Below are 14,046 nucleotides of genomic sequence, written 5' to 3' on the forward strand. Positions count from 1 at the left end.
AGCACGTCACCCAGCTGCTCTGCCCCTCCCTGTGGGCACCATCACACCAATTCCTTAGGCCATTTGTGAAGATTAAATGAAGCAATTCATATCAAGTACTTAGCCTAATGCCTTGCACAGAGTAAACACTCAGTTTATAGTGGTCTTTATTATAAGCAGTCATGGTTACTCATTCAACATTCATTCGGCAAAGATTTATTGAGTGTTTTCTCAGGGCTGCACTGGATTATGGCCATGAACAAGGAACACTAAGTCCTTGTCTTCCTGGAGCTTATGTTCTAGGGAGGGAGACAGACAATAAGCAATTAATATGTATAATAATTTCAGATAGTGATGAATGCTATGCAGATAGTAAAAGGATAAAGAGTGAAACGTGTATGTGTGTGTGCACACGTGTGAGCTTTAGATAAGATAATCAGCTAAGGTCTCCTTGAGGAGGTGACATCTCAGCAAAGACCTGAATCAAAGGAGCTTATCTCATGAAAATGTAGAGCAAAAATGATGCAGGCAGAGGACACAGCAAATGTAAAGGCCCAGAGGCAGATAAGAACTTAACATATTCAAAGAATTACAAGAAAGCCAGTGGCCTGGTAGGGGGGAGAGTGATAGGAAGTGAGGGGGTAATGGTAATAGTAATAACAACAATAACAACAATGGTAATAATTTTATGGAACATTTGCTCAGGGTTAGATGATTCATACTCATCTGCACAACCGCTCTGTGAGGACGGGGCTATTAGAGTTCCCGTTTTTAAATTGGGAAATTAAGGTTCATCAAAGCAAAGAAACTTGCCCAAGGTCACACAGCCCACACAGGACTGCAGAGCCAGGATTTGAGCCCAAAAGATGGCTCCAGAACCCATTCACAATCACTGCCCTATTCCACCTCCACTGGGAAGGCACTCAACTATGTATCCAGCCCTGTGTGTAGCAGAGGGATGTGCAAGTGTGTGTGTGTGTGTGTGTGTGTGCGTGTGTGTGTGTGTTTGCACGTGTGAGTGTGTGTGTGCATGCACATGGGATCAGAGGAGGAGGAGGACAGTGAGAATTACAGATGTGTCTGAGCTCTGAGTTGTGGAGGCGAGACTAACACGCCAGCCAGCATAGTGACTAATTCAAGACGAAATACTATTAGGTGACAAGTTTCCCCTAGTACCTTAGGAACTCTCTAGAGAAGGGGGAATTGATGAAGGGAGCAGAGGGAAGCAGTACAGTTTACTGATAAAAAGAAAGGACTCCAGACTCGATGGATAGGGCTCAAATCTCAACTGCTCCACCTGTCAGCTTAACCTCTCTGCACCAGTCCTCATCTGTAAATTGGGAATAATAACAATATTGTGAGGATTAAGTGAATTAATGAAGTACTTAACATAGTGCTGAACAGAGAGTGATTGCCATTAAGATTTTTTTTTTTTTTGCTATTTGGTTCTAGATTTTTAAAAATCACTTCACCAATAAAACATATATTTTCATTAATAACCTCTTTACTTATAATTTATTATATTTCTACTACCTCTCAGTGCTGCAGTTTCAATACGGATGATCCATCCCCCCTCCCCACCACCTGACACCTTGGCGTTTCAGTTCCTTGAACTTCTTTCCTCCAACAACCTTCTCCTTCACCCTCTGTCCGTCACTCTCATAGCCACATCCTGTAACTGCACTCCATCCCTAATCTTGATTTCTGTGTCTACTCTCTAACCACTATGGTCTTTCTCTAAAGTTCCCCAATGCCAACAACACTTTGTCCCCACTGGGACCTCCAGTTTATTGATCCTACCATGTCACTACCCATGGCCAACCATTATAGTACTATAGTATGTCATGTAGTATATAAATACCATATATATAGTATATACACACATATATGCTATATATTACATACTATTACATGTACTACCACCCTTATAGTATATAGTATATACTATATACAGTATATACTTATGGTATAGTACATATATATAGCATATATAGTATACTATAGTATATACTATATATACTATAGTATACTATATATGCTATATAGTATATACTATAAGTATATACTTATAGTATAGTATATATACTATATATAGCGTATATAGTATAGTATATACTGTATACAGTATAGTATCAACTCCCTTGCCCCCTTTAGCTATGTCATCCTTTCTGGGCAAAATGAAACCCTGGTTAAATCCAGCACCACTGACTCCATGTCCAAACCCACGCAGCTAAATGTGGCTGGAGAGAATACACACAGACTTCTTGCTGGTTTCACTTTAAATTCATGACCACAAACTTCACATGATATTTCTCTAGTGAATTCATTCTCTCACCATGTAGATGAACTTTGGCTTCTATTTAAAGCCAGTCCCTCCTCCTGTACACAAAATCTCATCCCCTGTACCGAAGGGCATCATTTCAGCAGTTCTCTCCTTTCTCTCCTGGATTTTTCCCTCTACAAGATCATTTACAACAGCATACAAACCTGTTTTCTTTCTCTCTTCTTAATAAACCTTTATCTAGCCCCACTATATTAGTTATCTATTGCTGCTTACCAAATTACACCCCAAAATTCGCAGCTTAAGACAATAAGCACTTATTATTTCACAGTTATTTTGGGTCAGGAATCCAGGCATGGCTTAGTTGGATGTCTCTGGCTCAAGGTCTCCCTCAAGGCTGCAATCAAGATGTCCACGTGGCTACAGTCATCTCAAGGCCGGAGAGGGGATGATCCGCTTCCAAGCACACACACTTGGCTGTTGGCAGGCCTCGGGTGCTTCTTGGCTGTTGGCTGGACCCATTAGTTTCTTGCCGTGTGGACCTCTCCATAGGGCAGCTCACAATATGGCAGTTTGCTTCCCTCAGAGTCAGCAGACCAAGAGTGTGCCCAAGACAAGCCTTTTATAACCTAATGTTGGAGGTGACAGCCTGTTATTTCTGCCTTATTCTATTTGTTAGAAGCAAGTCAGTAAGTCAGCCTGGGAAAAATTGTGCACTGGGAATGTAAAATGGTGCAGCCATTGTGGAAAACAGAATGGTGGTTCCTCACAAAATTAAAAATAGAATGACCATATGATCCAGCAATTCCACTTCTGGTTATATACACAAAAGAATTGAAAGCAGGGACTCAAATACATATCTATAAACCCATGTTCAAACAGCATTGCTCACAATACCTGAAAGGTACAAACAACCCAAATGCCCATTAATAAATGAACAGATAAACAAAATGTGGTATGTGCATACTACTGAAAATTTTTCAGCTTTAAGAAGGAATGAAATTCTAATATATGTTACAACATGGATGAACCTTGCAGACATTATGCCAAGTGAAATAAGCCAGTCACAAGAGGACAAATACCGTATGATTCCATTCATATGAGGAATCTGGAATAGTCAAATTCATAAGGACAGAAAGAAAGCAGAACAGTGGTTACCAGGGGCTGGGGGAGAGGTGGGGAATGGTGAATAAGTGTTTAATGGGTACAGAGTTTCAGTTTGGGATGATGAGAAAGTTCTAGAGATGGATAGTGTTGATGGTTGCACAACAATGTGAATATACGTAATGCCACTCAGCTGTACACTTAAAATGGTTAAAATGGTAAATTTTATGGTAAGTGTATTTTACCAGATTTTTTTAACTGGTAGGGGAAAAAAGTCAGCCCACACTCAAGGGAGGGAATGAATAGGTGAACACAAGGTCATGAACACCAGAGAGCAGCTCTAGTTGGTGGGTGGTAAATGTTGGGGTTTATGTTGGTGGCAAATGTACATCCCCATCTGTTTCATCTGGTTTGGATGCCCCCAACCAGATGAAAGTTGATTCTTGGCGGGAGAGAGAAAAATCTTACTTATTTTTTATGTAAATATAAAGCACAGATACATACATAGTACCTAACCAGATGGACAGTATATCTGTATTATTGACATTTCATGGGAAAGCTATTAGAAAAAAATGTTTTCAAATGCTCCTTTGGGGAGGGCCATAATAACACTGGGTTAAGGCAGAAAGCTGGCCTCTTCCAGCCACAGTTTTGTGAGGTGGGGTTGTGGGAACCCAAAATCAATGATGAGAATCCCTTCCATTGATCTTACTCCACAGAATTTACCAAGGGCTCTTGAGTATGGCGGGTGTTCTTAACTCTAGATCTGTGGACTTTTAAGTGACAGTGGATGGGCTTTGGGTGGATAAATCTGTGACTTTCCTGAATTGTAGGCACAATCTAGGTACCCCTGTATGAGGAGCAGTGAAACATCGTCGTTAAATCACTGAGTTTGAGTCAGATGACCTGGGTTCAGATTCTGGCCTTGCTGCTTACTGTGTGACTTGGACATGTTACTTAAACTCTCTGAGTCAGTAACAAATCATAGGTTTGCTGTGATGATTAAATAACTGAAGCTGCTAGAACATAGTTAAGTATTTAGCAAACGTTAGCTATTATGTCCACACATGCTAATATTTCTGGGAAGAGAGTATACAGATTTCAGAAATTCTGAAAGGGATCCATGACTTCCAAAAGGTTAAGCATCTTGGAAATGCAAGAGTTATTCTCATCAGAAACCCATGAGGTAATATACAATCCTCACCCTGCTTGTCCATAACCAAAGAACCACCATGTTCTGTCCATTCACCTACTGTATCATCCGCTACCTTAGCTCAGTCACTCACCATCTCACTCCTGGACAATTTCAACAGCCACCTCCCCCAGTCCCTCACTCCTACCACCACTTCATCCCTTCATCTCCCATCTTGACCTCTTTCAATCCTCTGGAATTGTTAATAGTTTATTGGTTGGGTTTTTTTAATCTTTCAAGTCCTAGCCACTCTCTCCCCTGCTGAAAATTCTTTGGTGGCTCACCATGACTTTTAGAATAAAGGCCCAACTCCTTTGCATGACATAGTCATGACCTGGCCCCATCCACTTCTCCCGGCTCATGGTGGCCACTCCCGGCTTCCTACGCTATGCTGGAGCTGTCCTGAGCCTACTCCTCTCCACCCTTCATGCCTTTGCAGATGCTCTTCTCTGTCTAGAATGCCCTTATCTCTCTAGAAGCAGGTCTCAAGCTCAAAGCATTGCCTGATATCGCCTGCCAGACAGACGTCTGTGCTTTCTCTATACTCCCCTTGAATTTTAAAACAATTTTTCCATTGTGTTTTGGTCTTTTTATTTCTTTATTTTTTTGTCGCCCAAGAAGACAGGGATCAAATAGTTTCATCTTTCAGCCTCAGTGCCAAGTTCAGTGTCTAGCACTTAGTATATGCTCAATAAATACGTGTTAACTAAGTGAATGAGTGAATAAATGAAAGCATGAATAAAGTTTAATAACTTGCCCAGGCTCATATGTTAGTAAGTGGAACAGCTGAATCTAGAATTCAGTAAATTCAGACTCTTTTGGATCATAAGGGACAGCAAAACCCCAAGTCCGCGTAGCTTAATTGAAAAGAGCAACAGGCCCCAAACCATGGGTTTCAGTCCAGGTGCAGCTGGGCCCTGGGGGTCCAGTGACAGCATCAGCATTCTGTCCCTCCCTCTCCACCCCTCAGCTCTGTTTTCTTCTCAGCTCTTCAGTCTTCCATAGGCTCTGTCCACTGCTGATGGCCTCTATCAGCAACAGGCATAGTTCATCCTTAGAGCTCCATGACTCTAGAATAAACAAAGCAATGCCCCCTGCTGGCCACCACAGATTGAATTACAGATCTTCCTTGACTTACAGTGGGGTTACATCCTGATAAACCCATCGTGAGTTGAAAACATTGTAAGTCAAAAATGCATTTAATACACCTCACCTACCGAACATCACGGCTTGGCCTAGCCCACCTTAAACCTTAAACGTGCCAGAACACTTACATTAGCCTATAGTTGGGCAAAATCATCTAACACAAAGCCTATTCTATAATAAAATGTTGACTATCTCATGTAATCTATTGAATATGGTACTGAACGTGAAAAACAGAATGGTTGTCTGGGTACAGAATGGTTCTAAGCGTATCTGGTTGTTTACCATCATGATCGCATGCTGACTCGGAGCTGCATGAGAGTATTGGACCGCATATCCCTAGCCCAGGAGAAGATCAAATTCAAAATGTGAAGTATGGTTTCTACTGAATGTGTGTCGCATTAGCACCATCATAGAGTTGAAAAGTCGTTAGTCCAATCACCATAAGTCAGGGATTGTATGCACTTGGAGGAGCTCTGCTTGGGTCTTGTGTCCCCCCCACCCCACCCCATTACAATGAATCACTGTAAGAAGGAGCTGGGGTTGGCCAAGCCTGAATCACAAGCCCATCCTTGTGGCCTCTGTCTGATGAGGTGCTCTGTGTAGAGGATATGGGTGGTTATCTAGGGGCAATATTGAGCCTCATCTTGATCCCCACTGCCCTGCTGTCTGTAACCATCTCATCCCCTGCCAACGGCCCCTCACCTTGTGGGGTATCCTTTCTCTTGACACCCTTGGACAGCCCACGTCTCCTACCCTTTCCTCTAACCCTTGCTGCCTGGCAGGGCGTCTTGGGAGTCTCTGACTTCCTCTTTTACACTCTCAGATGGCTGCAGGAAACTGGGCTGGGGTAGAGGATGCCCTATTCTCTTCCTGTGCTCATTATCCATGGCCCCTTCTCTCTCAGCCATCACGGGCTACTCCAGCAAGCCTCTTTCCCTCAGAGATCTCCAGGCAAGAAACCCCTGGGTGCATGCCAGCCCCCCCGCCCCCCGAGAGCTTCCACTAAATACACACTCTGCCTGATGCAGACCGTAAAAGGGCACCCCATCTGAGTGGACAAATTACCAAAAGGTTTCCCTTTCCAATTGCTCCTCGGCCCCTATTCACTCCTTCAGCCAGGCATCCTAATGCAGGGCAAAAATGCACAATCCTATACTGCGGCCTTCCCAAATTCTGGGGGACACACACCAAGTTGTCCCAAGAATCCCCTCGCCCCTGATGGCAGCCCCCAGTTTGCCTACGGACTGCAGTTCCTCAAGCCTCCAGAGAGGGAGCCAGTCTCTACTTCTTGCATGCACCCCCTGCTCAGTGATTTTCTTGATGTTTCTTTCACCTTCTCTCAATTTGCTAGGACAGTGGTTCTTATAGTGTGGTCTGTGGACCCCTGGCGGTCTTCAAGACCCTTTCAAGGGGTCCACAAGGTCAAAATTATTTTAATAATAAAATATTATTGCCTTTTCACTGTGTTGACATTTGCACTAATAGTACAAAAATAATTGGTGTGTAAAACTTCTGGTCCCTTAGCATGAAGTAAGGCAGTGGCACCTGAATGTTCTAGTTGTCATTGGATTCTTCACCATCACGCATGGAGCAGTAGAAAAAATTCCAGTGTCACTTAAGAATGTCTTGATGAAGCAGTAAAAATGATTCAATTTAATCTCAGCCCTTGAGTATGTCTTTATAATAATATTTTGTGCGGCAGAATGGGAAGTACATGAAAAGCATTTCTGCTACATGCTGAAGTATGATGGTTGTCTTAAGAAATGGACACTTTTGCAACTGGGTTGTGGTCTGAACTAGCCTCTTCTTTCATGGAACACTATTTTTTACTTGAAAGAAAGACTGACATATAAACTATTGTTATCCTGACTTGGGTAGTTGGCAGTTATTTTCCTGAAAATGTACAGAGAGACCTTGTCAGTTCCAGAAAAAATAGCTGACAGTATTTGTCACCAGTGATAAAAGTTGAGTTTTCAAGCAGTAATTGGAATTTTGCAAAACTTGCATCTGAAACCATGAACTTGATAGCTTCCTGTACTTAAAAGACTTTTCTGATGTCACTGCTAGTGATGATAATGAATGTGGTTTTTTAACTAGTAGATGTAATGTTTTTATTTGAAAGATCTACATAACTCAATGAACTAATATTTTCAAATGACCAATCAATGAATGATGTTCCAAAAAATTGGTAAAAGCTCCATTCCTAGTAGAAGATAGACCAATGGATTAAAACAATTTTTTAAATTGAGATATAATGACATATAACATTATATTAGTTTCAGATGTGTAACACAATGATTTGATATTTGTATTTATTACACAATGGTCATCACAATATGCCTAGTTAATATCCATTACCACACGTAGTTTCAAAATTCTTTTGAATTTTGAAGATTACTCTGTTAGTGACTTTCAAATATATATTTGCTAAATGACTACCATGATAGGTTTAGTTAACATCCATACCACACATAGTTACAACTTTTTTCTTGTGACGAGAACTTTTAAGATCTTTTCTCTTAGCAACTTTCAAATATACAATACAGTATTGTTAACTATAGTCACCATGCTGTACATTTACATCCCCAGGACTTATTTGTCTTAAAACTGGAAATTTGTATCTTTTGGCCAACTTAACCATTTCACTCAGTGGATTTTAATATAACAAAGTACAAAAAGGATTGAAACGGTTTCAGATTCCACTTAAGAAATGACCACTTGTTGAGTTTTGGTGTAATATCAAAGGAGAATATCCACAGTTATATAGAAGGCTATGAAATATTACTCTTTTCCAACTGCATATCTGTATGAGGCCAGATTTTCTTCATATTCTTTAATCAAAGAAATATATTGCAATAGATCGAATGCAGAAGCAGACATGAGAACCCAGTTGTTTGCTATTAAACTAGACATTAAAGAGATTTTCAAAAATGTAAAACAATGGTACTCTTCTCATTAATTTTTTTCTTTTTTTATTGAAATATAGTTGATTTACAATATCATGTTAGTTTCAGGTATACAGCACCATGATATATATATATATTCTATTTATATATATATATATATATATATATATATATATATATATATATATATATATATATATATAATTTTTCAGATTCTTTTCCCTTATAGGTTATTACAAAATATTGAGTATAGTTCCCTGTGCTATACAGTAGGTCCTTGTTGGTTATCTATTTTATATATAGTAGTGTGTATATGTTAATCCCAAATTCCTTATTTATCCCTCCCCCCTGCTTTCCCCTTTGGTAATCCTAAATTTGTTTTATATGTCTGTGAGTCTCTTTCTGTTTTGTAAATAAGTTCATTTGTGTCTTTTTTTTTCTTTTTTTAGATTCCACATATAAGCAATATCATTATATTTGTCTTGCTCTGTCTGGTTTACTTCACTTAGTATGATAATCTCTAGGTTCATCCATGTTGCTGCAAATGGCATTATTTCATTCTTTTTTATGGCTGAATAATATTCCATTGTGTGTATATATATATATATATATATATATATATATATATATATATGCCCCATCTTCTTTATCCATTCCTCTGTTGATGGACATTTAGGTTGCTTCCATGTCTTGGCTATTGTAAATAGTGTGCTGCAATGAACACTGGGGTGCACATATCTTTTTGAATTATGGTTTTCTCTGGATTTATGCCCAAGAGTGGAATTGCAGTCATTAATTTTTTATTTTTGGAAAATAAAATTATTTTTCACTAAAATGTTATTTATGTTAACATGTAATAGATTTATTATTTTTTTAATGAATTAATAAGTGTATAATTTAAAATTTTCTAGTTTTAATTTCTAATACTGTGAATATTCATAGATAGAATTCATGTAAACAAAAGCTCCTTAGGGTCATCAATCATTTTTAAGAGTATAAAGGAGTCTTTTTTTTTCTGGAGCATCAAGTTTATTAACTAGAATTGGAAGAACCAAGGAGTTCTTGGAACAAGAACTATCCCCCTCCCCCACCAACACGGAAGACAGAAGAGTAGGGGAGGGGAGACGTGCCCCAGGAATGACAGTCCAGTCTCTCAAGTTTCACCCAGGTGGGGGTTGAGGGGCAGACCTGCAGCCACGGTGGCCTCGCTTTCGGTCGCCCGGGCTGCTCCGGACCATCCTCTGAGCTGGCCAGGGTCTTGGATACGATGCTTCTGAAGGCCGTGCAGAGAACACACTCCTCTTCCCCTGCACCGGGCCCCAGGGAGCGCGGTGGCCTGACCTTCCTGCCTCGGTCATCCATGGGGTTCACATGGGCTCACTTTATTATGACGCCTCATGCTGGGCAGCTTGCAACAAAGATGTTTCAAAATAAAGTTCCAGATTCTCCCAGCCACCCCTTGCTTTTTCTGGCTCTGGCCAGAGAGAGTGGATGAGGACACACTCTCAGGCTGCCCAGCGTGGGAGGACCTTCCAGTGTTGGACACACCCAGGGGGCAGCTGCTTCCCTCTGGGGCTCCAATCCTGCTGCTGCTGGAGGTGGATGTCCCAGTGCCACACTGGGGGGCTGGGCTGGGGGTGGCAGTCCTCGCCTCCAGGCTGGGTGGGGGACAGGCAGACTCACCGGTCTTCTGCCCTGCCTGCTGGTCTTCCTGCAGCTGCACATTTTTTCTGTGGTAGAGCCACCTGGTTTGCAGGGAGGACACCACAGGGCTTGGAGAAGGCTCAAGTTCACTGCCACAGAGGTCCCCGCAAGAGAAGGGCTTCAGAGTTATGATGGAGACCTCCACCTTGGGTTTCTTGGAGCTCACACTGCCTGTCCCAGTGTCCTGGATCTGGTCGCAAGTCAAGCCCAGAGTCCTCACCATTGTCACCTCCAGGTCCTCTTCACAGGGTGGCTGGAGTGGCTCTTTCTGGCCCATGTTGACCCATGGATGCCTCATGAGGTCAGGTAAGGTGCCTCTGTCACTGGGGTTGAGGGCAATCATTTTTTGTAACAGATCCCTTATCTTCAAAGACAGATAAGGTGGGATGGGGTATTGCCCTTGTAGGATTTGCTTCCGCAGCTCCTGGAAGTCTTTTCCCACAAAGGGCTGGGACCCAGTTACCATGGTGTACAGCACTACTCCCAAGCTCCACACGTCCACCGCAGGGCCGCTGTAGCTCTGCCCCAGGAAGAGTTCCGGGGCAGCATAAGGGTGTGTGCCGCAGATCGTGTCCAGTTGGACAATGTCATCACACTTGTTGCTGAGGCCAAAGTCTGTAAGTTTGATATTCATGTTGGAATCAAAGAGGAGGCTCAGTGGCTTCAGGTCCCGGTGCACGATGCCCCTCCGGTGGCAGTGCTGCAGGGCGGAGACCAGCTGCTGGAACGGGCCTCGGGCCTCCGCCTCTGTCATACGGCCATGGGTCTTCAAATAGCGGGACATGTCCCCCCCACTGAGGTACTCCATCACCACGAAAAATGTCTCCTCTGTGTCAATCACCCCCAGCAGTTTTACAATATTGGGGTGATTCAGAGCCTTCAGACTGCACACTTCCTGGAAAAGTGCCTGGACACTTGAGAAGCTCTGACGCCTTTTCTTTATGACCTTCACAGCCACCTTTGTCCCGGTCAGAATGTGCCGGGCCAACTTCACTTTACCAAAGGTGCCTTCACCAATGGTGTGGAGGATCTCGAAGTCATCAATATGAGCCGCCTTGCCAGTAGATTTGGCTGTGAGGCCCTGCATCCTGGTGATCTGCTAACTACACTGACTGACAGCACTACCTAGCAACGCTAAGTACGCTAACTAACAATGCTAACTGTACTAACAGGGCTAAGTATGCTGTCTCTACTAACAACGCTAACTACGCTAACTGTACCAACAGCGCTAACTAGTACTAACTACACTAACTATGCTAATCAAGTATTAACTATACCAACAGTACTCACTATGCTAACTGTAGAAAGAACAATGACACAAATAAAAAAGAGTAGAGAAAAGAGAAACGAAAATCAACAAAATGGCAGAAACAAGGAAAACACAAGCTAACTGTAGGTCCAAGGCCGTCAGGTCACCAAAAGCAGCTTCCTGGGTTCTAAGGACCAAAAACCTGGGCCCACCTTTCTCTTTCATAGGGCTTTGTGAAGTACATCACAATGGTGCACTCTGAGGTCAGAGCAAGAAATGGACCCATCACCGCTGGGGATACACCACAGTGGTTTTCTCACTTTTTGAGTTCAAGGCCCCTTTACACTTAGGAAAAAGGATCCCAAAGAAATTTTTCTTTACGTGTGTTATTAGATATTGGTATTCACTTTATTATAAATAAAAATCTGCAGGATACTTCAGTGGCCTTTTTATTTCTAGTTTGAAAATGTGTAATAATTTTAGAGACCTCATAATGTCTACACTTGAAATGTTCAATTCCTTTTCCTTAAATTCTGGTCTCAAAATAACGTTACAACTTAACTGACTTCACGATACTATACAAAATGTTCTGTTGCATAAGACATGATACGGTACATTATGAAAGTCTATGAAGCTGAGAGAAGGTTTGCCAGGAAGGTCATTGAGCAGATTTCTCATCAGGAGCCTCGGAGGCCAGATGGCATGACTCAATGTACTTGAAGTGTTGAAGGAAAGAAACCGTCAACCAAGAATCCTATATCTAGCAAAACTTTCCTTCGAAAATGAGGGAGAAATCAAGACATTCCCAGTTAATCAAGAGTTGAGAGAGTTCTTAACCACCAGACCTGCCTGCCACAGGGAGTTCTTCAGGTTGGAGTCAAGGACCCTGGACAGTAGCTCAAAGCCTTATGAAGAAATAAAGACCTCTGGTAAAAGTAGACAGACGGGCGACGAGAAAAGCTAGTACTGTTGTAACTTTGGTTTGTAGCTCCACTTTTTGTCTTCTATTTGATTTAAGAGACTAATATATAATAAAACACACACATACAAATCAAAAAAAAAAAAAAAAGATCACCTCTTCACCTAGAAAAGTTACTTCACCCCCACTTTAGCCTAACTTTGGGAATTCCCATCAACAACATTCTTCTTTCCACTGTAGGAAGCAACGCTGCCAGAAGCTATGGCAAGCAGAGCGTCTTCTAAAATGCCTTTGATGACTGCAGCAACATGGATGCAACTAGAGATTATTAAGTGAAGTAAGTCAGGAAGAGAAAGACAAATACCATGTGATACCACTTACATGTGGAATCTAAAGTATGGCACAAATGAACCTATCTATGAAACAGCAACAGACTCACAGACATAGAGAACAGACTTGTGGTTGCCAAGGAGGAGGGGGGTGGGAGAGGGAAGGGCTGGGAGTGTGGCATTAGCAGATGTAAACTATTATATATAGGAGGGATAAACAACAAGGTCCTACTCTACAGCACAGGGAACTAGAGTCAATATCCTGTGATAAACTGTAACGGAAAAGAATATAAAAAAAGAATGTCTATATGTGTATAACTGAGTCACTTTGCCATACAGCAGATTGGCACAAGATTGTAAATCAACTATACGTCAATAAAAACAATAAAATAAAATAAAAAATGCCTCTGATGATGTACACAGCCCCTGCTCCTGCTGACTACCTCTCTGCAGCACCCAACACTGTGAAACCCCGCCCCCAGCTGAGGTCACTCCAGTCCTGTGTCTCCTTCCTTTGTCCTCTGTCTCCCACCAGTGTTTCTCTAACAGAAACACAAAGAACTGCTGTGTTTTCACTCAGTCTCACTGTTCACGTTCCCACGCTTGATTTGGGCATCAGACCTGCAAGAGTTCAAAACTTACTGGGTGGTAGAACTGCCATTTCTCTGCCTGTCTCTCATTATAAAGAACTTCTCTGAAATTCTGAATTCACTGGTCTGGTCATCCATTCACCAGCAAGTATCTAGGTACTGGGGTTAAGAGCTAGGAATGAGACACAGTTGTTAGTAAAGAAACAACAAACCCCAAATGGAGTCACTTGTGCTAAGTCCCACGTCAGCAAACCAAGACTTAATAGCTAACCTAATTGCAGTTTCAGCCTCTCTCAGGAATGGGACCTTTCACCAATAGATCTGGAATTACCTGGTCAGCACTAGAGGGGTGACCCCCCACCTTCCCCCAAAAGGAAGGTGACCCTGCCTGAAACAATCCACTCTTAGCTAGAAACTTCCCTTTTCTGCCCCCTCCTGCCTGTAAAGTTCTTGCATTTTTTACAGCTCCGCAGAGCTCCTTTCTACTTGCTCAATGGGATGCTGCCCGATTCATAAATCATTGAATAAAGCCAATTCGATCTTCAAATTACTCAGTTAGAATTTTATGTTTTTAATACAGTGATGAGCAAAACAAATAAAAAGAGAGGCATCAAACTCTTCGGAGAGTGTATCCCATTATCCCTCAC

General features: G+C 42.0%; 1 pseudogene; it reads right to left on the reverse strand.

Moving 5' to 3' along the window:
- Positions 1-9,962: 9,962 nt before the first annotated feature.
- LOC137775855 (serine/threonine-protein kinase MARK2 pseudogene) lies at positions 9,963-11,399 on the reverse strand (annotated as a pseudogene).
- Between the last annotated feature and the right edge of the window lie 2,647 nt (positions 11,400-14,046).

The sequence above is a fragment of the Eschrichtius robustus genome, chromosome 13, assembly GCF_028021215.1.
Source record: "Eschrichtius robustus isolate mEscRob2 chromosome 13, mEscRob2.pri, whole genome shotgun sequence".
NCBI classification, from domain to species: Eukaryota; Metazoa; Chordata; class Mammalia; order Artiodactyla; family Eschrichtiidae; genus Eschrichtius; species Eschrichtius robustus.